The sequence below is a fragment of the Hemibagrus wyckioides genome, linkage group LG04 (assembly GCF_019097595.1).
Source record: "Hemibagrus wyckioides isolate EC202008001 linkage group LG04, SWU_Hwy_1.0, whole genome shotgun sequence".
Lineage (NCBI taxonomy): Eukaryota > Metazoa > Chordata > Actinopteri > Siluriformes > Bagridae > Hemibagrus > Hemibagrus wyckioides.
In genome coordinates this window covers 15,137,023-15,164,122 of record NC_080713.1, presented here as the reverse complement: position 1 = coordinate 15,164,122, position 27,100 = coordinate 15,137,023, and the positions used below count along the sequence as shown (strand labels likewise).

Below are 27,100 nucleotides of genomic sequence, written 5' to 3'. Positions count from 1 at the left end.
TTGCATCTTGTAACAAATAATGCCACAAGGTGGCACCCCTTTTTATGGTAAACTAGAATGAAATGTGTGTACAGCAGAAAAAGTATACTGCTGCTGAAATTAACTACCATGCTGGACCACTATGCTGAAATTTTCTTTATTAAACAAGTGGTGTAAATAATGATTGTCATGCTCTATATCGTAGTTATGTAAGACAAAGCTTTATTTCATAGAATAAAAGTACAATGCGGCAATCCCCACACACATGCGTCTTCATCGTTAAATTGGTTATCCTAAGGCTATTGCTGATTACCTGCTCCCGACTCTCCTTCACCCCCCCACCACATTGCAATATGCTACAGTTGGCATCTGAACATCATTCTCTGATCTTCTCTTTGACATATATATATATATATGTTATTTTATATATATATATATATATATATATATATATATATATATATATATATATATATATATATATATATATATAATGTATTATAAAGTGATAATGTATAATGGCATCCCACCCAGAATTACACAGAATTCTGACATCAACTCTGACATTGACTCTGACATGGATGGGGGGATGTGGTAGCTAAGTGGTAAAGGCTTTGGGCCACTGATCAGAAGTTTGTGAGTTCAAATCCTAGGTCCACCACACTACCACTGCTGGGCCCCAACTGATTTGAAATCTGCAGAAAACTCCAGAGGGGGGAAGACTTTTCATTGAGGCAATCGTCCCCTAAGATGCTAGCTGAGCCTCACCCACTGCTTGCTTTCTTCAGAATATCAGCTTCTCCTTGTCCATGTGTCTACTAATGCATCTCTAAGAAACAAAGTGAACTTTAATGCTGTAGCACTGGATGCCACACTGGACACAGGCGCTTCTCTCTCAGCTGTACAAGAAAAGCTCATCTGACAACTACCCAGACAAAACTCGACAGTGGAAAGGCCCATCTGTGACCCTTGCAGACAACACCCCCTGCATTCCTGACAATGTGACCTGGCTAATCATTGATTTCTTGAACAAGCACTTCTACTAAGCACTTCAAAGCAACGCTGTCAACCTTATGTGGACGACAACAACCTCCTTATTAATTTACATCATATTCTACACATGCTGTATCTGCATCACACAACTGACTACACATAAGTGCACAATATAATCACACTCTCTGCTGTCACCCAAATGAGGATGATTTGAGACTGGTTCCTCTCAAGGTTTCTTCCTCATACCATCTAAGGGAGTTTTTCCTTGCCACAGTCGCCTCAGTCACCTCAGGCTTGCTCACTTGGGATAACATCTAGGACTGTTTGTCTGTTTATATGTTTGTTGTTTTCTTATGTTGTTTCTTATGTAAAGCTGCTTTGAGACAATGCTCTTTGTTAAAAGCACTATACAAATAAAACTGAATTGAAGTGAATTGAATTGAATACTATCATTTTGTAATATTACACAATCTGGCATCACCTTTCATTCAAGTTGATCCACTTGGTTCTGTGTAGAATTGGAGGTTTAAACCAAGTCACATGAAAGGACCCATACCCCTTACCATGTATCGATGAATTGCTTGATTTTCTGACCAAAGAATGCTTCATTAACACATTCTATTTCAATGGTAGTTGCAGAAGAGTCTAGACCAAAAACAGACTTTATTTCACACTGTGCCCTGTTCCTATTCTACATCCTCCCTTTAGGCCTCTGCAATGCAGAGACTCATGAACACATTGCTTGTTGCTCTCATCTACAAAACATGTGCTTGTATCTGGATGACATTGTCATTGCCTCAACCACTTTCAAACAGCAGAGAATTGATCTAGAATAAGTACTTTGCAGACCCCAAACTGCAGGTTTGTCTTTAAAGCTCAGCAAATATTCAGTATTCCAGAAGGATGCACTATTCCACTAGAACAATAAGTGTTAAGCATCCATGGACTTTCTAAAAAAATCTCTTCATGGCATCATGAACTCTCTTCAAAAAGCAGAAAAACCATGCACTACCTCTGAGAAAAATGTTTAGCAGTCATTTAGGCTCTTGAATACTTTAGAGCTTATGTGGATGGCTTCCATATGACCTCCATATGCCTTGTTTTCTCACGCTCCTTGCTCTTCCACTGCCCGCATGCTGAATGGACATCAGCAGTTCAGCACCATGGACATTTTGGATAGCCAAGGGGCACATGGCCACAGGACAGAGTGGGCTAAGCGCAGCAAACTTTCTGCAGCCAGCCAGCGCAGCAGACAAACAACAAAGTACACCATGTGAGGTGGCCTACTCTATTTCACAACAGTCAAATGTGGATTATACCTATTCCAAGAAACTTAAACTATATGCCCTATGATGGCAGAGCCTCCACTCTTTCTCACAAGTGGCCCTTTTTTCACACTCCTCACACTTCCACTGCCCAAAAACTGAATGTATAGCACCAGTTCAGCACCACCAAAATTTTGGATAGCCAAGAAGCCCATGGACAACAGTATTAATTTCGTTGATGAATAAGTCTATGAAAGGTTGGGAAAACAGATCCTACCCAACTCATCTTTTTATGTGGGGTGGAGGTTAGTCAGTATGAGGGGTCGACCCAGGAACATTCCTCCGGGCCTCCCAGTCAACCAGATACTGAAGGCGGTTCCTGACCTGGCAAGAGTTCAAAAGGGCGTAACTCGGTATGCTGGAGCCCCATCAATGTCCAGTGGTGGTGGAGGTTTGTGGGGGCGGGGCTGCCTGACCGAGGTTCATGAGCAGGTTTAAGGAGGGAGACGTGGAAAGTGGGGGAGATGTGGTAAGTGGAGGGGAGCTGCAGGCGATAGGAAACCGGGTTGACACAGTAGACAATTTCAAAAGGGCCAATGACTCTGGTGCTTAACTTATAGCACGGTAATTGTAGTTTCAAATTGAGGGTCGACAACCAGATCCGTTGTCCCACTCTGTAAGCCAGGTGGGAGTGTCAGCATCAGTGGTTGATAGCCCAAGACGCATTGGAAGGCTGTGAGCTCTGTTGAGGAGTGTGTGAGGGTGTTCTGGGCATACTCAGCCCAGGGGTGGAACTTACTCTAAAGGTCAGGGACCCCTCCCGATCCCCTGATTGAGCCTTTCTGCTTGATCATTGGACTGCAGGTGATAAGCTTATCACAACCTTATAACAAGTGGGCTCTGTCATGGGAGTGGAGCTGCAGTCTCCAAGAGTAGAATGCTGAAGAAAATTCTCAGTATCCTTAACGACTCCTCACACCCCCTAAATGCAACACTGGAGTCCTATCGGACTGTGTCCAAGGTGTGAAGTCTCCAGGTGTGGTGAAGCAGTGACAAGGTGATGCCCAGGAGGCTGGTGGAACATTGTCTTCCTAGATCTCCAGCAGTTCCAGGGAGAGAACAAACATAAAAAAGAGGAAGTTAGTAATTTGCCTGGCTCCATTTTTATCTGCTCTGAAATGAAAAAACATACATAACCATTAGAGCAAAAGACATACATAACATAATACATCATGTACAGATAGATTTGCATTCACCTTAATTATTTTAACAGCTGAATTTTTTTAAAAACATTTCAGACAGTGCAACCATCCTGTCTGCTGTTCCTAATTCAAATTCAAATTCAAATTTTATTCATCACATATGAAATCATACATAGTATGACATGTAGTGAAATGCTTTTTACAACTGTCCTACATTTGAAGAAAGAAAAGTAAAAATTAAAGTGTGTGGATATGAAAATAAAGGGATGTAGTTAAAAAACATATAGAGAAAAATATGGAAAATTAAATGTAGAAATTAAAGACAAAATAATTGTTAAAAAACAATAGTTATCGGATATGCATATGCAAATATATGTATATATATAGCGAGAGATATACATGTATAAATATAAATATAAATGTAAATATGTATATATAATATAAAATTAAAATTAAAATGAAAAAATATAAATATAAAATATAATATAATACAGAATAATATATAGTATATATAAAAATAAAATAATATAAAATATAAATAAATAATATATTTCTGTAAATTCTATAATATGCAGAAAGATACAATATATACATATGCACAGATGTAGATGGACAAATTTAAATGGTATGACAATAAATAAATACAGTATGTACAGTACAGTGTACATATGTAAGATATATATATATATATATATATATATATATATATATATATATATATATATATATATATATATATATATATATATATATATAAGGCAAACATAAATGTCTAATTGAACAAGAATATCAGGGAGTAAAGTGATGGTGCAGTGTGCACACAAAGATGTACAGAAAGATGTACAGTGAGTGTGGTTGTCGTGTGTGCAGAGTAGTGCAATTATTGCGTGTGCAACAATCAGCTGAGGTAGAATGACATATCGTGTGGGGGTAAGTCCAGGAAGTCCAAGTTCTAGGTGTTCTGGTTGAGGGCCCGAATGGACTGCGGGAAGAAGCTCCTCCTCATTCTCTCTGTGTTTGCCTTCAAGGAACGGAAACGTTTCCCTGACCTCAACAGAGAGAATAGTCCATTGTTGGGATGGCTGAGGTCCTTCATTATCTTCCTGGCCTTGGTCCAGCACCACTTGCTCTATATAGTGTCCAGGTCAGGAAGCCCGGATGGTGTGGTCTGGCACCGCTGGGTTCAGCCATGTCTCCGTGAAGCAGAGGAGATTGCAGTCACGAATGTCTCTCTGGAACTTTACCTTGGCCCTGACGTCATCAAGCTTGTTCTCCCGAGACTGGACATTGGCGAGCAGAGGTGTGCGGTGTGCACAGGCTCTCAGCCTGTTCCTGATGCCGGCTCATTTCCCCCAGGGCCCCCGCTTTGGGTCACGTTCTTTGTTCTCCCTCAGGATCTCACTTGGCCAGCTTGGATCCGGGGTTAAAAATGTCGAATTGTGAGTACATTGTATATTGTACACAAAAACAAAGAAAAAGTGGTAGGAGCAGTTGTGACGGCAGCCAACCTCACCGGCGCCATCTTGGTAGCCGGTATAAACAGTATATGCATTGTTCTTAAGAAACTGCATATGCCATTCTTCATGAAACAGAATACTGTAAGAACAGCAGTACCATTAGTGCAAAAATGACAAAATAAGTCATCCATCAATAATTCTGAAATTCTGAAAAACAATTCAAAGAAAAAGTGCCCAGGCTGTTATGCCTGCAGGCTTGCTCTCCCTGAATAATTAGTATAACCATTAGTTGTCCTTGCATCTTATATTCCTTGAAATGTCTGCTCTTCTTTTTTATCCAATCATAGACATATTGTTGTTCAGAAACAGCATGCATGAAGGCAAGTGTCACGTCCCAATGGGAGTTTACACGTCAGAGGGAGCCTTCTCCCACGTTCTAATTAGTCATGTGATCCACTTCCAGGTTTACACGGACATTTAAACCACTCGCACACTTGGTTCAACGCGAAGTATCGTTCTCACATGACGTACCGAGCGTATTGTATCTCTGTTAATGATTCATGTGCTTTGACCTTTGCCTGTTTCTGACTTCTGCTTTTGCCTAGTGTTTTTGGACTATTTGTGTATGACCTCACCTGTTTTATCAAACTAGTCTCTTCTGTTTTGTGCTTCGGATTTGTTTACCCTCTCTAGTGTGTTTTTCCGGTTTTGACCTGGGTTTGTTTTCTTGACCTCATTGTTTGCCCTGTGTTACCTGTAATAAACTAATTTTGGATTCTACTCCTACTGCCTTCAGCGCTTTTTACAGGATACTTCGCCAGCCCAGAATCCAGCGGAATTACAGGCAACAATAGTTCATCAAGGCAACATGGTACGCGCCTTTCAAGATGAAGTTGAGGCGCTGCAGGCTACGAACACACAACTCCAACGGCAGCTACAGCAACAACCTCAGGTACAAGCTATTCTTCCTCCTGTTCCCGGAGGAACAGGAGCTACCGGAAAAGTTCGATGGGTCAGCTGATCACTGACACATATTTATCCGACAATGTGGGAATTTTTTCACCCACCAGCATGAACTGTACCATGATGACGCTATTAAGTGTGCTTTTATGCTATCGGTGCTAACGGGGAGTGCATTAGACTGGGCTTCTGCTTTACGGGACTCGGATCCACATATTAAAACCTGAGCCGATTACTTCACTGGGCAGATGCGTGATGTGTTTGAATACCCCATGGGGGGCAAGGATGTGTCCGTTCAGCTGCTGGAGTTATGCCAGGGCTCTGACTGTGCTGCTGATTATGCTATTAAGTTTCACACGCTTGCGGCTCAGTCTGGTTGGAATGACGCAGCTCTGCTGTCAGTATTCAGAGAAGGTCTTAACCCTCTCAAGACACCACTCTGTCACTGTACAACATAATGGCTATTTGTCTAGATAACTTGAGACACCAGCACCATGCGCCTGCTCACGCACGGCCCCAGTTTTGTCACCTCCCTGAATTCCAAGTCTCCAGAGAGTATAATTCTGAACTCATGCAACTCGGACGGGCCCGCATCTCTGAGAGGGAGCGCCAGTGCCGAACTGATATGAGGCTGTGCTACTATTGCGGCCAAACTGGCCACCAAGTATACCGCTGTCCCGAAAAGCCATCCACTTCTCAGGTGGGTGAAATTAAGATGTCGGGTAGTAAGTTTCCCTACTCACCTTGCTGCACCATGCTCATCAATCCTTTCCTGTTTCAGCACTGATCGATTCTGGGGTGGCCATCAACATTATTGATGGACTCGTCGAGAAGCTACACCTTCCCATCATCCCTTGCATCCCCCTGCTTCAAGGGACGGCCATTACCAACCAATCCATCGAGGAGGGAAACACCACACACCACCACTAGATCTACAGATCGGACTATTTCACCAGGAGAAAGTGACCGCTAAGGCTTGCCCATGGGAGCACCACTCCTCTCCGCTTCACATGTCCAACAGGTTTGCTCTCCTCAGTGAAGCACCTGCTGGGAAACCTGAAAGAGCTCTGGTTATAGGAGACTCAATCTTAAGGCATGTGAAATTAGCTAGGCTTTTAGGGGCTCCAGCAGCACAGGTCAGGTGTATTCTGGGAGCCAGGGCACTGGACTTAGCAGGTAATTTTAGGGCCCTAGGCAAGCATAGGTTCTTGAAGATAGTCTTTCATGTAGGAGCTAATGATATATGCCTTCGTCAGTCTAAGGTTACCAAGAGTAATATCGTAGAGGTGTGTAAATTAACGAAGACAATGTCTGATGCTGTAGTATGCTTTGGCCCCGTCCCAACGTGGCAGGGAGATTTAGCTTACAGCAGGTTATGGTTGCTGAACTGCTGGACATGCAGGTGGAACAATGTGAAAACAATGTGGGCTTTATAGATAATTGGAGCACTTTTGAGGGCAAGGCTGGCCTGACAGAACGGTGTCCATCCCACTCAGGAAGGTGCTGCTCTCATTTCTTGCAGCATAGCACATAGTCTTAGAACAGGGCCAGTTAATTAGTGACAATCCACAACCAGGGAGCAGAGAAGCAGGCTAATCCGACCATCTGCTAGCTGCAAAGAGTTGTCACCCAGGGTTCATAACATTGACACTTTGTTCCCCGAGCTAAACAAAAATGTTTTAACTATCAGAAAATTTGTTTTAGTAACCTGATTAACTTAAGATTAGATCACAGTGAATGCACAACCAGCACCCGTGATCTGAAGCTAGGACTGTTAAATATAAGATCTCTTTCAACTAAGCCACTTATTATTAATGAACTGATTACTGATCAGGAGTTTAGTGTTGTACGTTTAACAGAAACATGGATTAAACAAAACAAGTATGTAGCATTAAATGAAGCTTGTTCACCTGGTTATAGCTATACACATCAATCAGGTCTAACAGGCAGGGGGGTAGGTGTAGCAGTTATTCATGATAATAAGCTAGGTGCAGAGAGATTTACCAATAGTCTCCCAGAATTATCATGCATGATTGGTGCACCGTCTGACCCCACAGAAATTGATCAGGTGACTGATTACCTGGAGTCAGTGTTTCACAAACATCCTAGACACTGTAGCTATACTTAAAAGGAAAATAATTAAAGTGAAGAAACTAGCACCCTCACTGCATGGAAAGTGTGATTTTCGTCAGTTAACGACACTGTAAATTGCCACAGAAGTTTCAGGTTAACGACTGTTCACAGGAATGTGCAGGCAGCACAGATAATTGTCGGGAACTGCCAAAAATTGATGTGGAATAGGCTTGGCAGTTGACCCCCCATGTTCCTATCACCTTGGCCTGGGTTTAGCTTTTATATGTAAATGACTACAGTGAGCTATACAAATGCAAACCAGGGTAGTGTGGGGAGGGAGGACTCACTGATTATTACATATTAATCACAATTATTACAATGTAATGATTATTACATTGGGCTTACTCCCCAAATGTAAAGGAAATCTAGTGTAAAAGGATCAGTCTTATTTTAATTACAGACTTTTAAATTGTTGCTTGAATTTTAAATTTGTCTTACGCAGTGTCCTAACTACACATGACGCGATAAAATGTATCTTTTACATGTTAATCAGTTTTTGTCCTAACCAGCCTAACCAGTTTTAGAAACTGTTTTTATTTCTGCGATGTCGCGGCTAACAGCTCCGCCTATACAGAGATCTCATTCAATGAAAGTTCTGCGCATTATAATTATTAATCATCAAACATGGACGAGGAGAGACTGATTATAAATGTTTAATAGCAGAAATATGTAATAAATCCCTCAAGTTTTATTAGGAAAGCCATAAGAAGTGGAGGGGTGTATATCTCCATGCGTGTGCGCTCTTGTATGTAAGTAGGTGTGTGCGGACTGCGATCTCTTTAGGTGCAGTACGAGAAAGCATACAAACAGAGAAAAACTGTTATGATTGGCTGTGTTTTGTCAGTATGGACACAAATTTCCTATCGCTGGAATCATATCACATCGCATCTAGTTACACCACGGTCTTAGGGAGGCAAATAATGTGTTTTTTAAAAACCAACCACACCAAAATAAAGAAAATCCACACTTGTTCTATGCTTTATCAATTCAGTTTATTTAACACATTTAATGAAAGTCAAGTCAACTGAGCGTTATTGTCATTCCACTACATGTAGGAACATACAGTGGAACAAAATGTTGTATCTCTAAGGCTCTAAGGACCAAAATACAGAACAGAAAATACTTTTTATTGTATACAACTAACAAACTATAAAGCAAATGATACATAAAGTAAAAAAAATAGTACAACATTTTAAGACAATAGTCTGATCCTCACAGCACTCCTTGACCTCAACCACTGTACATAGTGGCATGACTACAATAACTTTTTCTGTTGTTTTGCTTAAATGCACAGTACAGGCAAATATACAGGCTCCATTGTATAGTTTAATGCTCTCCAAGCACTTCCTGGTTACATCACTTCAGGTGGCTGCACAGTCCTAAAATCGTGGTAAGTCTAAATTCTTCTAACGACATAACCCATCCTTTCATTTGGCAGAACCAGTGTAAGTTTTGTAACAAAGCATTTTTACTTGTATTTTGTAGGAGGCAGTCCATCGGCTACACGACTTTGAGGCCTGGATAAAAATGACTTTGTTGGTAAGTAATTTTCACATTGCTCTCAATTTGTTGTTGTTGTTACATTTTGTTGTCACCATGTTGTTCTTAATTCTGTTTTTGATATTTATCTGTGGTTATGTTTGGTTTTAACAAACCCATTCACTTGTTTCTAGTTGCCTGCAAGACATACTATGAGACTATGCACAAGTGTGGCTGCAGCTAATAAGACCTCAGCCCAGAGTTGTCAGAGGAGGAAGAGGGTGAGACAGATTAGAATTAAATTTGTTTTACTTATTTCTTTTGCATTAGTATCAACTGCAATGATGTACATGTTGCTTATTATACATAACAATTGTGTTTTCAGCTCTTGGAGGCAAGGCAAAGTGTACTGGCTGTGGACGAAGTGGACTTCTTGAGGGGACTCACTGCTGACATGATGTCAGACAAAGAAGACGGTGCCGTTGATGGAGTTTCAGGGTAGATTGTGAGACCCCCATTGTTCTGCAGCCAGGACCTCAGCAATCTGTGTGCTAAGCTGCAGGCGAGACTAGAAGCCAGTTCAAAGTGTGCAGCACCACATCACCAGCATCTGCGAACTGCGCTGCCATTTAACAGAACGCTACCGCATACCTACAACCCCGAGGCAGCAAAAAGACATTTGACGCCAAACGTGATGCCATGAAAATAATCTGTGGCTACTTTTTGTGTATTTATTTTTCCTGTGCTTTATTAATAAAACTTGCATTTTATCAGCATGTCCCTCCCAAATGTCTGTTTTCCTAATATTTACTATTAGCCTTTATGACACCTATATTGTTATATCTTTAACGATTTTTATAGATTAATATAGTAAATAAATTATATACAGTATATATATATATATATATATATATATATATATAATAAAACAAATGGAGGAGTTTTATTTTATGGAGGGGTATTATAATTGCCCACTGGTGATCTTTCTATTTTGAAAGTTTTGCTTTCATCCAATAGGTACTGTAGACAATTTAAGGTGGTTTCATTCATATGCTAATTTGCATTTCGCACCTTGTACCTCCACACACACCTCCCTCCCCATACACCCCATGGTATGATTCCGACTGTTTCTGTCACCTGCGAACAGGAACTTCGCAGGCTGTGAATTGTTCATAACTGCCAGTGATTAGCGAAGTCATCAGGCATTCACAGGGACAAAAATCTGCTTTTTCATGTAGTGCCTGGTACAATGACCACACACAAGCTTTAAAACAATCAGCTAGGAAAATAGAACGTAAATGGTTTAGACCTCATCATAGCACAGAGACAGCACTAGTTAAAATGATTAATGACCTGTCACTGGCTTCTGATCAGGGTTGTGTCTCCTTACTGGTGTTACTCGATCTTAGTGCAGCTTTTGACACCATTGACCACACTATTCCACTTGATAGGCTAGAACATGTTGTCGAGGTTAACGGAACAGCCCTCTCCTGGCTCAGGTCTTATTTGACTGATCGTTATCAGTTTGTAGGTCTAGATGGTGACTTCTCTATGCATACCAAGGTTATGTTCAGTGTTCCACAAGGCTCTGTCTTAGGCCCACTGCTTTTCTCCCTATATATGCTACCCCTTGGTGAAATTATCCGTAAACATGGTATTAGCTTCCACTGTTATGCCGATGACACACATCTATATGTTTCAGCTAAGTCAGATAAGAGACACCAGCTTATTAAGATTGAAGAATGTGTAAAGGACATTAGACACTGGATGGTTACTAACTTCCTCCTGCTTAACTCTGACAAGACAGAGGTGCTTGTACTAGGACCACATGCAGCTAGAAGTACGCATCTGGGCAAGATGGCGCCGGTGTGTTTGGCGTGCCGTCCACAGCCTGTGCTACTCACAATGTTTTTATTGATTTTACTGTTTTTATGTGGTCATTCGTTGCTCATTTATGATCACCAACAACCTATCTAACCTGATATCTATCATGCTATGCCAAAGCGTCTTGGATTAAATGCCAACCTAAAAAACTATGAGTTTTACTCATCACCTATGCAGTCTAGGGGTTCCATGCAAGAGACGCTGGGGAAGACGCAGAAAGCGGGGTGGCGCGGCTGTGCGATTTAAGCTGGCCTGGGCGTCTGGTTCCTCTACTGCCCTGCTGTCGGCTGTGCCATCGGAAACGGTCTGCCCCCTTCGGATCTCTTGGGGCTTGGTGGAGCGCGGCCATTCGTGGATTCGTTCGACTGGTCTGGATTCACCTTCCAGGAGTATCTGTTCAAGTTTCCTGCGACTCCAAAGTAGGAAAGCGAATCACTGGAACCTGTGCTCACTTCGCAGAGTTTCTGATGTTCATCAGGATCCACCGCAGCTCAGGATGGGGCTTGCCAATGTGCAATCCTTGGCAAACAAAACCTTCATCTGTAACAACTTAATCTCTTCCAACAGTCTGGAGTTCTTCTTAGTGGCTGAGTCCTGGATAAAATCAAGTGATCCAAGTCCTCTTTCTGAACTGGTTCCTCCCGAGTACAAATTTTTTAATACTCCCTGGTTGACTGGCTGGGAAGGTGGACTTGGGACTGTTTTTAAAAATAAAATACATTGCTGCTTATCACCCACAGCCATCTGCAGTAGTTTTGAGGTGCAAGAAATACACTTAAACTGTCCTCATCCTGTTTTACTTCTATTAATTTATCGCCACCCTTCATCTAGTTACTTCATAAATGAGTTTTTAGGGGATGTCTTGAGCAGATATGATCATATTTTAATACTTGGTGATTTTAATATTCATGTCTGCTGCTCTGCCAACGCCTTAGCTAAGGAATTTCTGAATTTATTGTCTTCCTTGAATGTTGTTCAATGGGTAAATGAACACACTGTCATGGTCACACGCTTGATTTAATACTGACATATGGGCTATCTGTGGTCGACATTGACATCTGCGATATTCCACTTTCTGATCATAGACCAAACACTGTTTTCCACACCTCTTCCAGCTTCACCTAAAACCTTACCACGTCAAGCTTGTTCGTCTCGCATCTTTACTTTGCACTCAAATCATGTCTTTTCTGAACTATATTTGGGGACTGATAATCTACCCATCTCGGAGTCTTTTGCATCATACTTAGATGTTGATGAGCAGATTCAATTGTTTAATAGCAAATGTTCCGACATCTTGGATTCTATTGCACCTCGAAAGCTTGTTTGTCCCCGAAACAAGTCTCAGCCCTGGATCAATGACAATATCCAATCACTACGACAGCAGTGCTGACGGTTTGAACGTAAATGGAAGAAAGACAAGCTCCAAATATCATTCAAAATGTTGAATGCTTCCTTACGTAATTTCCAAAAGGCCGTCAGGACTGCTAAGCATAAATTTTTATCTGATATTATTGTAAAAAAAACTCACACTGTTCTAGAACACTATTTTCAACCATTGATTCTGTTCTTAATCCCTTGGTTATGTCTTCATCTGTTATCTCTTCCTTTGAGTGTGTAAAAGTTTCTCAACTTTTTCTCTGACAAAATCAACATCACTCGAGCTCAAGTGTTTACCTCGATACAACCTGTATCCGACCCTTCTACCACTTCCTCACAGTGGAGCGAAATTACACCGGTTTCTCCTCAGAGATGTAGAGAGATCGCTTTAAAGTTGAAACCCACCTTTTCTCCTCATTCTTCCTTTACGTTTTTTAAAACAGATCTTCAATACAGTCAGTTCAGACATTTTATGTATTATTAATAATTGTCTTTCGACTGGGGCAGTTCCAGCCTGTTTTAAATTTGCTACTGTGATATTAAAAGTTTTTAATGATATTTTAATGACCACAGACACCGGTAATACCATGGCTTTAGATTTGAGTTCAGCTTTCAATTTTGTGGACCACAGGATTCTTTTATCCCCGCTCGAACACTCCATCGGCATCTCGGGTACTGTTTTGAGATGGTTTCAATCTTTCCTGTCTAATAGAAGTTTTTCTGTTAGTTTAGGCCTTCTTTCTTCCTCAATGGCTCAATTTACTTGTGGTGTACCCCAGGGATAGATTTTAGCACCATTGCTATTTTCGCTGTAGCCTATATGTTACCTCTGGGATCCATTATGAGTAAATTTGGGATATCATACCACTGTTATGCAGATGATACACAGCTCTACATACCCATAAAACGTAACGATAACTTAGCATACAAAAGACTGGAAGCCTGTCTGCACGAGTGGCTTACAAATAACTTTATGTTGCTTAATGACGAGAAAACTCAAATCATTCAATTTGGGCCAAAAGAGCATTCAGGTGGAGATTTTATCAACCTCATCGCACTTACTTCATATCTTACCCCAGGTGTCAAATAGTCTCAAATTAGAAAAACAAATTAATACAATAGTGAGTACCAGTTTTTATCATATTTGTTGATTAGCCTAAGTTAAACCTTTCTTAAGCAGGAAAAGTTTTGAAACTATCCACGCTTTTATTTCTACATGACTCGACTATTGTAATTCTTTGTACACCAGGTTACCTCTGTCTTCCATCTCTCGCCTTCAAATGGTCCAAAACGCGGCTGCCCATCTACTCACGGGTAGCCGCAAATGAGACCATATCACACCAATTTTACGCTCCCTGCACTGGCTGCTAGTCCGATATCGAATTTATTACAAAATTGTGTTATTTGTCTATAAAGCTCTTAACAACTTAGCTCCAAGTTATCTCTCCTAATATTTACCTACCACTTACAATCCGGCTAGGTCACATAGATCCCAAGATGGTCATCTTTTGCGAATACCACAGTCTTGCCTGCAATGCTGGGGAGACAGAGCCTTCTCAGTAGGTGGTCCTAAGCTGTGGATCAGGCTGCCATCACCCATTAGAACTACTTCCACATCAGCTGAATTCAAATCTATGTTAAAAACGCATCTCTTTTCTTGTGCTTTTAATTGTTTATAATGTGTATGTGTTTTCCTGCTCCTGTTCTCCTTGTTTTTTTTTCCTTTATCTTTGTACAGCACTTTGGCAAACTAAGGTTGAATTTAAATGTGCTTTAGAAATAAAATTGAATTGAATTTAATTGATTACAGAGTAACTGTGGATGGTCTTTCTGTTTTATCTTGTCTAGCAGTAAAAGATCTTGGTGTGATTATTGACTCTGAACTTGATTATTGACTTTGAAGCTCATGTAGATAATATCAGTAGGGGAGCCTTCTTTCATCTCAGAAATATTGCTAAGATCAGAAATATGATGTCACTTCATGATGTAGAAAAACTAGATCATGCTTTTGTTACCTTTAGGTTGGATTATTGTAATGCCTTACTGCCTGGATGTTCCAGTAGGAGCATAAACAAGCTCCAGTTAGTCCAGAAAGCAGCAGCTAGAGTCCTAATTAGAACCAGAATATATGAACACATCACTACACATCATAGCCAATACTACATTGGCTCCCAGTCAAATTTCGCATTGATTATAAAATACTTTTACTGACCTATAAAGCACTAAACTGCAGTACCTGAGAGGTCATTTATGATCCGCCACACCTGCTCCGATCAAAGGGTGCAGGTTATTTGGTAGTACCTCAAGTAGCAAAGGCTACAGCAGAGGACAGAGCTTTTTCTTTCAAAGCCCCATGGTTATGGAACAGCTTCCAATTATTACAAGTGTTCGGGATTCAGACACAGTCACAATGTTTAAGTCTAGGCTGAAGACACATTTGTTTATTCAAGCTTTCAATGTATAGTTTTTCTGAGGTAAAGGAGCAGATCTGGAAGTTTCATGGGCATCGGTCTTTCACCTTCTGGCGCTCCCTTTTAGTTATGCTGTCAATATAACAAAATATAGCAGAAAAATACTAAATACAGAGATTTAGGAAATAATTATGGATAATGAGATGAAAAACATGATAAGTAATGTGCAAAACAAGTGTTTAAGGTTACAGACCTAGTTGATGTGCAAAAACTGTTATGTGCAAAAACTGCATGTTTATGAGTCCTGTGCAAATCTCAGTTTATTGAGAGTTCTGTATAAACCGGAGTGTATTATGTGTAGTGTGTGGTTTATTGTACAGTCCAGGACAGAGAGAAGAGTAGTGTCAGCACTGACTTCTCCCACCCCATGTTGAATTAAAGAGTCGCATGGCATGGGGGAGGAACGACCTCCTCAGTCTGTCAGTGGAGCAGAGCAGTGAAAGCAGCCTGTCACTGAAGCTGCTTCTCTGTCTGGAGATGATGCTGTACAGAGGATGCAGTGGATTGTCCATGATGGACAGGACCCTGCTCAGCGCCCTCCTCTCTGCCACTGATGTCAGGCTGTCCAGTTCTGAGCCCACAATCGAGCCCGCCTTCCTCACCAGCTTGTCCAGACATGAGGCGTCCTTCTTCTTTATGCTGCCTCCCCAGCATACTGCTGCATAGAAGAGGGCACTCACCACAACAGTCTGATAGAACAACTGCAGCAGCTTTTTGTAGATGTTAAAGGAAGCCAGCCTTCTTAGGAAGTACAAGGAGCATTCCTCTCTCAATCTGCCACTGCTATCTATGGCATTCAAGGAGCTCCTTGAGGTGGTAATACGTCCCTTCGTAAAGTTTAAATTGGACTAAAGAGAAAGTTAGTTTTGCTTGTTCTAAGCTTGATGACTTCCTGACTTCAGGCCACATGCCACCCCCATGCAGGTATCTGCTGTCTTTACTGGACCTTCATGCCAAGATATCGAGGTCCTGCAGGAATCCTTATTCTGCCTGTGTGTTTTCCTTGACTACCTCTAATTATATGGCCATTGTGGGGCTCGAGGAATATGGGTATTCGGCCATGCCTAGGGTTCAAAATCTGGCAAGTGTAATTATTGCCACATTTCTGGTCACTGAGAAAAGGAATGTAGAAAGAAGCAACATGACCTTAGAAATGATGTGATTCACCTCACACACACAGATGCAGAATTTTCAAAGTGATGCTCCTCATTAGTGGAAATTTCAACAACAATAGGGCTGTACACAGAGTGAAGGAATCCCTTCTGGAAGTTCCATCAGTCACCATTCATAATAACATTCAGACACAACACATAACCGAACAGCATCCTTCAGGCAATGCAGCCATCCCCTGTGCCACACAAAATAATACTATCAAACCAAAAGAACATAATAACCTAGCTGTCCTTAAACACCACCTTCTGCCCTCCTGTTTGGAGGAATAGGTGCCGGATGGCTGGTTGGATCACAACTGTTTGGCTGAGATTTCAGAATCATCATCTCTGTGCTCAGATCTGTCACAACATCTGTTGGAGGGCAGTGGACACATATTTGTAGATGGCTTTTGTTCTAAACCCAATGATAATACCACCTTGTGTAGAAATTCAGTTTGCTTTTTGGTTAATGTTGTACACAAAGCTCACCCTATTCTTTTTCTTTTAGCACAAGCTGCGGCAATTGTTGCTTAACCAGGGCTTGTTGCCGGTTTAAAAATTTGGGATGCACATGACTTCAAAGCTGCCAATAGTAAGCCCATTGCACATGCTACAGTAGTTTTATTATCTTTTAGATACCTCAATGTTGCCTTGATGTCTAGCTGTCATTAAGGTCAAGGGTCAAAACCCAGGAGGTTCTAAAATGGTTTGTGATAACTCTCTAGCTGAAGTTGCAAAACGGACTGCCAAAGAGGGGATGCCCTCTGCTTTTGTACACAAAACAGAGTATTTTCTCTGTTTACACAAATTTTAACCTAAATATTGACATATCTTCTCTCCAAACACGGCTACAAAACAAGATATTTTGTTTTAGTTTTCAGAGAACTGTTCTCAGACAAGGACAAACTGATTCACTGCTCTCCAGGCAGCATTACACTCCCCTATCTAAATCATTGATTAGCTCACAAAATGGGTTGAAGCTTTTCCTTATGCAAAACAAAATGAAAATATTGTTAAATATTTATATAAATATAACTATAAATAACTATACTTATACTATAACTATATTTATACTATAAATATTATTATAAATAACAATATTGTTGTTGTTGTTGTAAAATCTTGGCAAAAAAAAATACCTAGGGATCGTATGACAGTTAATTGACAATGATTACACATCTTTCAAATTTAAAGTGACCCTAAAACTTTGTAACTATCTCAAAATTGACTGGAATTTTCACTTTCCATACCATCGCCAAATTTCAGTGATAGTAGAAAGAAAAAATAGAACCATTACAAACAGACTAATTAAAGTGTTATTGCAAACCTACCGCCAAAATTGGGTGAATCTCCTGCCCTCAGCTCTTTGTGAAATTCACATGACACCACACCCAACTATCTCCTATTGATATAATTATGGGAAAGCCATTTCTAGCCCCTTGGACTAATTCTGGTTGTTTCCTTTTCAGGTGACCTGGAAGTAATTGTCTGCAATTACACTCAAGCACTGATTGAATAATTTAACAGTGTGCATAGTCTCTGCTTCTGCCTATTTCATCTCTGTTTCTCTCCTTTTACCTACAGATCATCCAACTTACCCTCTTCTCCCAGGTGAGGCTGTACTATTAACCCTTGTGTATTGTTCAAAAACACTACTAAAACACTGTTATGTTGTTATATAATATAATAAATATTTTTTTCAACTTTTTTTGCTCAAAACTGTTAATTAACCTCAGGTCTGATAAAAACAGGATTTTATTTCTTTAATTTAATTTTTATTTCTTATTCAGGCTTTTATTTCTTTAAATGCCAATTTCATATATGATGTCACTGATTTGGAGAAAAAAACACACAAAATGACTGAATTTCAATATGAAAAGTGATTGTGGACTGGATTTTTTATCACAGTCTTGGATATGTCAAAGAATAGTAATAAAATTGGCTTCGATGCATTGTTAGTTTTTTTGCAGCATCAGATTTAAATTTTTTCTCTCTCATTTACTGTTCATGGAAGTTTTTGCCACATAGACTTCCATTATAACAATTTTTAGACTGCACAGCCATGACACTATATAATAGTTGGTGGTTTCCCTAGTGAAAAAAAATACACTTTAATGTATTACAAATATATTTTCTATAGTACATTGCAAATATACTGACAAAAAATTTTTAATATCAGTTAATGTATAAAAAGTATACTAACTTCATGCTTTTACCAATTTTGGGAATTAAACTTTAAACATACTTCAAAATAATTGTATTATAATACATTTTCCAGAAATATGTTATAGGAAAATATACTTTAAGTGAAAGCCCAGTGTACTTTTCAAAGCATACTTTTTTTTTTTTTTTAAATCATTTTATTTTTGGCATATTTTTAAAAAAATATGTTCAAAATAATCATTGTACAGAAAGCATACATTAGAATAAAGCTTTTAATATACTGTAGTCTCAGTATATTTTCAGTTAATTTTCAATGCACTTATTCATGCTTATATTTCAGTGCACTACTTGTGCTTGTTTTAAGTGCCAAAAATATGCTGCAATAATGCATTGAAAGTTTATAACATATATTTAAATAAGGTGTAAATATGTGTGCAAGTGGCTACTCTTGTTGTTGTCATGTAATCTTTAATCAGTTTATATTACAGATTGTAACTGACAATCATGTTACAAAATCTTAAACCCATGATAAGTCAACACTTAAAGCACACTTGGTGCTCGTATAAGTGGTTAAGACAGTTGGAGCAGCCATCTCCAGACAAGTACATTAGCTGTTACATTATGATCTTGAAATACATATTCACTTGCATGAAAACAACAAATATATAAATACACTGTGGAAAAATACAAATAATTTTGAAGTTCACTACTGAATTATGACATCACAATTTTAATCATTGTTTAAACATTTGGAACACAAAATTTTGTTGCCATAAGTCTCCCTAGAGTCAGTGAGGTTTTAGTCTCGTTCAACATTGTTTGGAAGTGGAATGACATACATTTTTTCCTTTGACCTAACCATTACACATTTTCGTTTGAGTGACTGAGGATGAACAGAAATACATTATTTGTTTTAGATACTTCATTTATAAATGTAGAGGATATATTTAATTGAATATCTCTACAAAGCTTTCCTTCACTCTTTGCAAGTTCTTTTACTAAAACACAGAAATCATTTGAGGTGGATGCAGAAGGTCCCATCCTCTGATGTCATGGGTCATGATTTCACAGAACATTCCATCACTTAACTGTACAACTGAATTATTTCTCTTTTTAAGAGCTGTGTTCTTATATGAATGATAAACAACACTGCTACAAATAAAACGATCATAAAATAAACCTGAATGAATTGGCAATCCTGTGAAATCTTTTATAGCCATCCTCTGCAACACAGATGTGCTATCTTTCTTTGGGAAGCCAAAAACTCTAACATTATTGTGAAATTCCTTTGACCTTTTTGTTAAGCTAGAGCTACCTTGGAGGCTTTCAAATAATTGCCTTACACTGTAATTTGTGTTTGCCATTGTAGTGCCTGTTTTTGTTGAGAGACCCTTCCACCTAAGGAATTTCTTCACTGTATGAGTTGGGACATGTGTAGTCCCATTGAAAAACCTAAGCAAAGTCCCATTAAAAGATTCAAAAGGAAATGTGGAGGTTGCCCACAGTGGTCCCCAGCTCCGAACACTTGCTGCCAAATGCGTTAACAAATGCACGTTGAAAGAAACATTAACACAGTTGGACCATATAGTTTCTCAAAGTTAAACACAAACTTTCAAAGAGCTTTTTCTGCCATATACACATGGCTGATATTAATGGCATCCTGAAGAAGAGTATGCATTGCAAAAACTAATAAAAAAAAACATGATTCCAGTACTTCCTTTTCAAAAGGCCATTAAAAACAGGCAATGCATAAAACAATAAAAATTACCTCCATTCAGATGCTTTCCAGAATTTTCTGTCCATCAGTGATCTTGATGCTCTTGTGACTTCCACAGGTGGCTTAATAGCTAGCAATTCCTGGTCTATGTCACTGACCTTTGACCTCAAGTACCAGTCTTCATTATGGTGCTTACTGTCTAGCCAGAGAGATGTCATCTGTTTAGTTATTCCTAAGCAGACTCTGTGCTGGTACTCAGGAATGAATCCAGTTACCATGCTGAAATGCTCAAGTTCCATCAAAGGAGATGGGCCTTTCACACCCATTACTGGTTCAGCAGGGGTTGCCAGCATAGCATGCCGAAGATGATCTGCTTCCGTCCTTTTAAAGGTGGTTCTGGGGTTTCCTAGGCGTATGCTCCACCACCTGTATGGAGGCAGAAGTAACACCCGTATTTGCCATTGAACTGCTTTGTACTTCTCAGGAGGGGGCGTGCTACAGAGTCTGAGGAGCAGATAAGTGAATAAACTTTGTTTGTATGCTCTTTGTTTTCAGAATCCCTCGTTTAATTTCAACCTGTTCCAGTTCTTTGAGTTGCGACACAAATGCAGTTAAAAATGTGATCATATTTGGCTTGCTGTTACCAAACCATAAGCATGGTATACATATTTTGCCTTGACAATCTTTTGGTGAAAGCTCTATGATTTGGCACTAACCCTAGGCCATTTTTGTACATTATTACTTTTGAAAACTGGAACTCCATCACAGTTCCACGAGATTAAGATGTTCTCAGGCCCGACTACCTGCTTGAATTTCTGATATTCTGCCCCACACTGTAAATCTGAAACAATGCCTGGAGTTGGTTCCTTTTTATATAACTGTATTTCAGGTTTCTCCAAAATCTCCACTATTTGAGTTGACAGACTAAGAACAAAGAAATAAGAGCCAAACCTTAGGTTATTTGCCATGTCAAATTCAGATTTACATGAAGAGCAGGTTTTTGGAGCTGACTCACTGGGCCCCATGTAGCTTTCACAGTTGATGCAATAAAAATGGGGCACATATTGGCCAAATTGTCCATATGAAAAAGATATGAGGTTGTTGGCACTAAGCCAGGGAAATGTTCCATGAACATTGTGAGAAGGTCCTGAAGAGCTATTCCTGTCAAATTGTGCCTCAGCACATATGACATGAGCAAGAGCACACACTGTCCTTTTGTGAGGTGAGCACCAGGATACACAGGATCATTGTCATGTTGTTTCTGTAATAAAAGATAAAAATAATCATAACATTTATAATACAATATGAAACTGAAACATAAACAGAAATAGCATTGACAGTGTTGTTATATTTATACTATTGGCTCACAAAGTCAACTTAAAGGAACACCATGCACAAATATTCTGGAAATGCATTGTTGTACCATTTCTGGGTTCGAATCTTGATTTCCTTGGACACTGTCCTGGCTCCTCTCATTTCCTGCTCTCAGTTCTTCTCCACTTCCGTCATCTTCTCCTCCATTCTGTTGTTCACTTCTGTCATCATCTCCTTCCTCCTCTTGTCCACTTTCGTGATCTTCCCCTCCATCCTCTTGTCTGTCTCTTTCATCTTCCTCTCTGTCCTCTTGTCCACTTCTGTCAGCTTTCTCTCCTTCCTGGGATCCACTTCCATCATCTTCATTGCCTTTATGTTCTTTGAGGCTTTTCTCCTGTCTTGGTGTTGCATTTTGTCTCCTTTCTTCCAACTCTACCTGCTCACTTTCATCACCATTTGGGTGGCTCCTGTCCACTTTTTGGAAGGACTTAGGAAGTGATGCAGAAGTATCTGTATAAGTAAGGTCTGTAAGAGGAATCTGAGACAAACATACAGCAAATAATAAGCGCCACCCAAAAAAACAGGCCACTCAATATAGTCTTGTGAGCAGTGCTGCTTTAGCCTACATCAAAGCAGTAACTGTAAGGCTATTATTGTAATACTGTAGAAGCAACAGGTTAAAACTTTTAGTAGAACTCTACTACTTTATTAAAAAGACATTTGCCTTAGCATTTTTCTCCTGAACCTACCTTTTCAAAAAACTTTCTCCTGTAATCAGATGTTCTAGGAACTGAAGATGTAAAAAGAAATTGCTTGTAGAATGACCTTCTCAGTTTCTGCAGATACAGTACATTCAAAACTTGTTAAAAAACAGAAAAACAATGATCTATCCATTAGTAAAATGCGTTTTTTAACCAACAAGTTACATGACAATATGATGAAAAATAGAGACTCATACTATTGAATTTGAAATTTGTGTTTTAAAGGTGATGTTTTCCAAAGAATCCTTTATGGAGACTTGTGGCCTTATGACTGTCAGGGCACTATAATTAGGGCCACTAAAGTAGGGGTGTCAAGCTCAGAAAAAAAAGTCTATTATAAGAACTTGTGCCACTCAAATGAGAGGGCTATCCTAAAATGTTTAAAGCCTTTTTCTAGCATTAACAACAACAACAAAAAAACTTCCCTGCTTAACCCCCCCTACCCCCACCACCATCACCAACACACCCCTGCCCACAAGTAGCTGAAATTAAGTAGATTACCTTTATATGTAATTTATTTTGTGGATCTATTCTCAAACATGAGATTTGTGTGTATATATATGTTTGTTTGTTTGTTTGTTTTATTCAACTTCTTTGGAGTTTTGAACTGTTGGTTGGTTGTTTGGACAAAACAAACCTTGCAATTAAACAAACCTTTCCTTAAATTGTTTTGACAGACCAAACAATAAAAAATCATGACAATAATCAGAAAATTACTAATGTATAAAAAGAATCGGTAATTTTAAGTCCAATACAAATCAGTCATATAATATATAACATTCACATGATGACAGTCATCTTACCTGTTTTTGCTGGAGTCTTCTATATTTTGTTGTTCTAGGAATTGGTTCTGGGTCATCATCATTCAAATGATTTTTCAGCTTTCGTTTTGATGCTATGACTCTAAATTAAATTTAAACTTTTGAATTGCTCGGTCCTTCGACCAATCAAGTGTGTTCTGATTTTCCTTGTCTGCCAATCAGAGCTGGGGACGAAATTTATACCGCACGCGCTTGCTTGTTTCACTTGAATGCAGGTGCGCAGTGCTAGCAGTCGAAATGTTGTTCCAGTTCGCTATTTATTACCTCTTTAATAAAACGGTAAAGGTGGAAAGTACATCGCTCATTGTTTGTTATTCTGACCAACAAATTAACCAAGTGACGTCCGAGCAAGACCTTGACAGCGACGATAATTGGCTTGAAATAAAATGGCCCAGCAGAAAAGAACCTGAGAAGACAGTGCCAGCTAAAGTCCTGCTATTTGGGGGTTTGTGTTTTTTTAGCTAACCTATTAGCAATTTGTTTAATTGTATAAAAAGTTTGCATAAAGGTTGTTTTGCTCTTTTATATTAGATTATTTATATTAGAACTTGTCACAAAGAAGAATTTGTATATTCTGGGTAAAGATATTTGGACCGAGGAGGAAAGCAGAGGTGCACGCATGAAAAAACAAAAATAGACCAAGCGAACAACATGGTGGAGCCTAAAAAGCAAGACTGGTGAGTGGATATGAATAATTTTGAAAAACGCCATGTTTTCAACTTGACAGTCCAGTTTTAGACATGTTTTATGTACAATATGTGTGGTACATGCTAGCTAGCAAAAAGTTAATGCTTTCTTGTACTCTAGAAGTTGGAGTCCAGTATGAGTAAGGCGTTTTTCTCTATGGGACAAACACATAAGGATTTTGAATAATCACATCCACCAAGCACGCACGCCTCTCCAAAACGCATGAGGATTTCTTTCACATTGTGAATATATTCTTGTCCATATTCTCTCTCTTTTTGTAAACTATACACATTTTCTGGCAGGCAGTGCAAGCTTAAAGATTAAAGAGTTTGAGAATTTAAATTCTTTTTTACTTTATAAAATTTTTTATCCAGGCAATGCACGCAACAGCAGCTAGAAAAGTTGTTACCCGTGGCATCATCACCTGATCATCACCACAGTTCCGATGACACCACAAACATAAGGAGTCCACAACATCCTGACATTGTAAGTTATACTTCTGCATATCATAGCTGTTTGCTGTGTACTTTCTCAGACATGTTTTCTTTGTGTATTATTGTCATTCACAGCTCTGTGTCCTTTTCACTTTTCAAAATTTCAGGGAGATGTTAATATGGTTTAATGTGATTAATCTTATTCAAAAAAAAAAGCCTGGTATTCGATTGTTCTTTATGTTGCAGAAGTTATATGATAATACTGGTCATGGCATGCCACCACGAGTAGATGAGATCATGGCATCCCTTCATGGTAGGTGTTCAGATGGGCATGGTTTGGTGACAAAATACATTGTGTTTATTTAACTATTTAGGGTTTTTTCACATTATACACAAACTCAAGTACCATTATCCCTCTACCACTGGCCAGCTTACGTTTGATCCATTTGTGCCATGCAACAGACACACTAATAAAATCAACAAGTTTGCTCTTTCCCCTTTTTACATTAACTTAGAACTACCAGAAATGATGAAATTAATGAAGGAGTGTATAGAGTGTGTTCTGACACTGATGCCTTCACCCAGTGGGACCCCCTATCATGGGACCACCCCATGTCATCTTTCTCAGAGAACTATGAAACTGAAATGGTACGTTACAATTAACTGGTGAAAGCATCTATTTATTAGTAGTCATTGTTCATTCATGTATGTATAGAATGCTGAATTTGCACCACTTTGGCCTCATAGCTTGGTGCTTTGCATGGTAAAATGGTAAAGCTTGTGGCAAGCTCATAGAGACTTATCCAAAGTGACTTGCAGCTGTAATTGCCACAAAAGGTGGCTCTATAAAGTACTGACTTTAGGGGGGTGAATAGTTATGCACGCTGAAGTTTTCTGTTATTTTGTCCTATTTGTTGTTTGCTTCCCTAAAAAAAAAAATCACATCTTCAAAGTTGTAGGCATGTTCTGTAAATGAAATGATGCAAACCTTCAAACAATCCATTTTATTTCCAGGTTGTGAGGCAACAAAACATGAAAAATGCCAAGGGGGGGGTGAATGCTTTTGCAAGGCACTGTAGGTCAGTATTAAAGTTATATGGTTTAATAGGTTATGTGTATCATATCTTGCATTCATCTTACACCCATATCCCACCACTGTAAATTTAGCACATTGTTTTTATATTTGGATAATGTCCATTTCTCATAGGTAGGTGGAAAGCACCCATATTCATATGAATTTAATTGACTCTCGCTCTCTCTCTCTCTTTCTCTCTTATCTGACTCTCTCATATTCATCACCCATTGGCTGGCAGCACAGTTGGAGTTCCTAAGAGGGCCTTTTTGTAGCTGAACTGCACACGCATGACCATTTTTGCCCAAGCGCTATCTGTGTTGGTGTTCACAAAGGAGGTCCTTGACTGGCAAATCTGGGAAGGGGGGAACGCCAAAAAGACAGCTGGACATTGCCAAAGTGCAGGCCATAACAGGTAGGTACTTGTTATCAGTTGCATTTTGTCTACTTAAAAAGCCCCTGTGGTTTTAATAGCAGTACGATTACATACACATGGAAAACAAATGACCAGCAATTGTCATAATTCCTATAATTCTGACAGTTTAAAAAATAAGTGCAATGCATTTAAATGAACATAATTTTTTTAAGTTTCTATATTGTAAATACTTTATTATTGATCATAAGAAATCCATGAGTTTTTCATGAGCTGTGAGTTGTAATCATTGAAATGTTTTGTTTTTTTAAAGGCTTGAAATATTTCACTGTACATCCAATGAATCTAGAATATGCAGGAAAGTTTTTACTTTTTAAATTAAATTAAAAAAGAAAATGAACATTTTCACAATGTTTTAATTTTTGAGAGCACTCTACTGGTTAACTCTAGTACTTCCCTGACAGTCGGTTCTTAAAATATAACTTCTATTTATTAATTAATGGTATTTTCAACAATCCCCATTGACAGTGAAACCAACAATGATCTCCTTGTAGTCACAGTTTGAAGTCTGTCAGTCTGCAACCTGGATTAGCTTATGTGGGAAATATTAAGACAGATTCGATTCAGGTTTAATCATTAAAACATAACCAAAGAGATGTTACTAGGTAAATCGTTTAATCATAAATAATGATTAATGATAAATTCTTTAATCATTACTCACTCACTTATGTTTAATCATATGATGATTTTAATTTTGACAACTAAGTTACGTTAATCAGTACTTACACTCATTGTTATACACATGTTGCCTATCTAATTATCGTCTCTAATTTACTGATTATTTGATCATCAATAAATTATTTGATAATCCTTTCAGTATTAAGCACCTGTCATAATCATTAGTCAACAGCTAAACTTATGATAAATAGATGAAATTTGCACAAACATAGACATAGAATCTGAGTAGGGAACCAGTTGGTTCGTTATAGGGGACCCAAAAAAATATATAAAATCACAAAAATAGAGATGAGCAAAACTGGCTGAGTCATCGTTAGTGGGCTATTATTCTAGAACTTTCTGGCTTTGGCGTAAACATCACAAGGGCATAGGCTAGCACATCGTACCATATCATGGAGTTGGCTCCACTGAGACTGAAAAAACGTTGATGAAATTCAGAATCCTTGAGCTTAGGGGCGAGAACACTATAACAGTCTTATTTGACCTGACTCTGATGCAAACGTTTAATTTAGAAAAAATAAAGTTAAATCCACCTTTATATAATGTATAGGTATTATATTACACCACCTATGCAAATAAGAAGTAGAGGGTGTTTGGAGAAGATGTTATTGAAGCGCCAGCAAAATATTATTGCAGTGACGGATGTTAATGTAAACGTAGGGACACAAC

General features: G+C 39.0%; 1 long non-coding RNA gene across 1 annotated transcript; it reads left to right on the top strand.

Annotated features, from left to right (window-relative positions):
* The first annotated feature begins 23,359 nt into the window (after nt 1–23,359).
* LOC131351740 (uncharacterized) lies at nt 23,360–24,563 on the top strand. Its single transcript, XR_009204432.1, has 3 exons — nt 23,360–23,804; nt 24,189–24,300; nt 24,495–24,563. It is a non-coding gene; the product is annotated as an uncharacterized LOC131351740 (long non-coding RNA).
* Nucleotides 24,564–27,100: the final 2,537 nt, after the last annotated feature.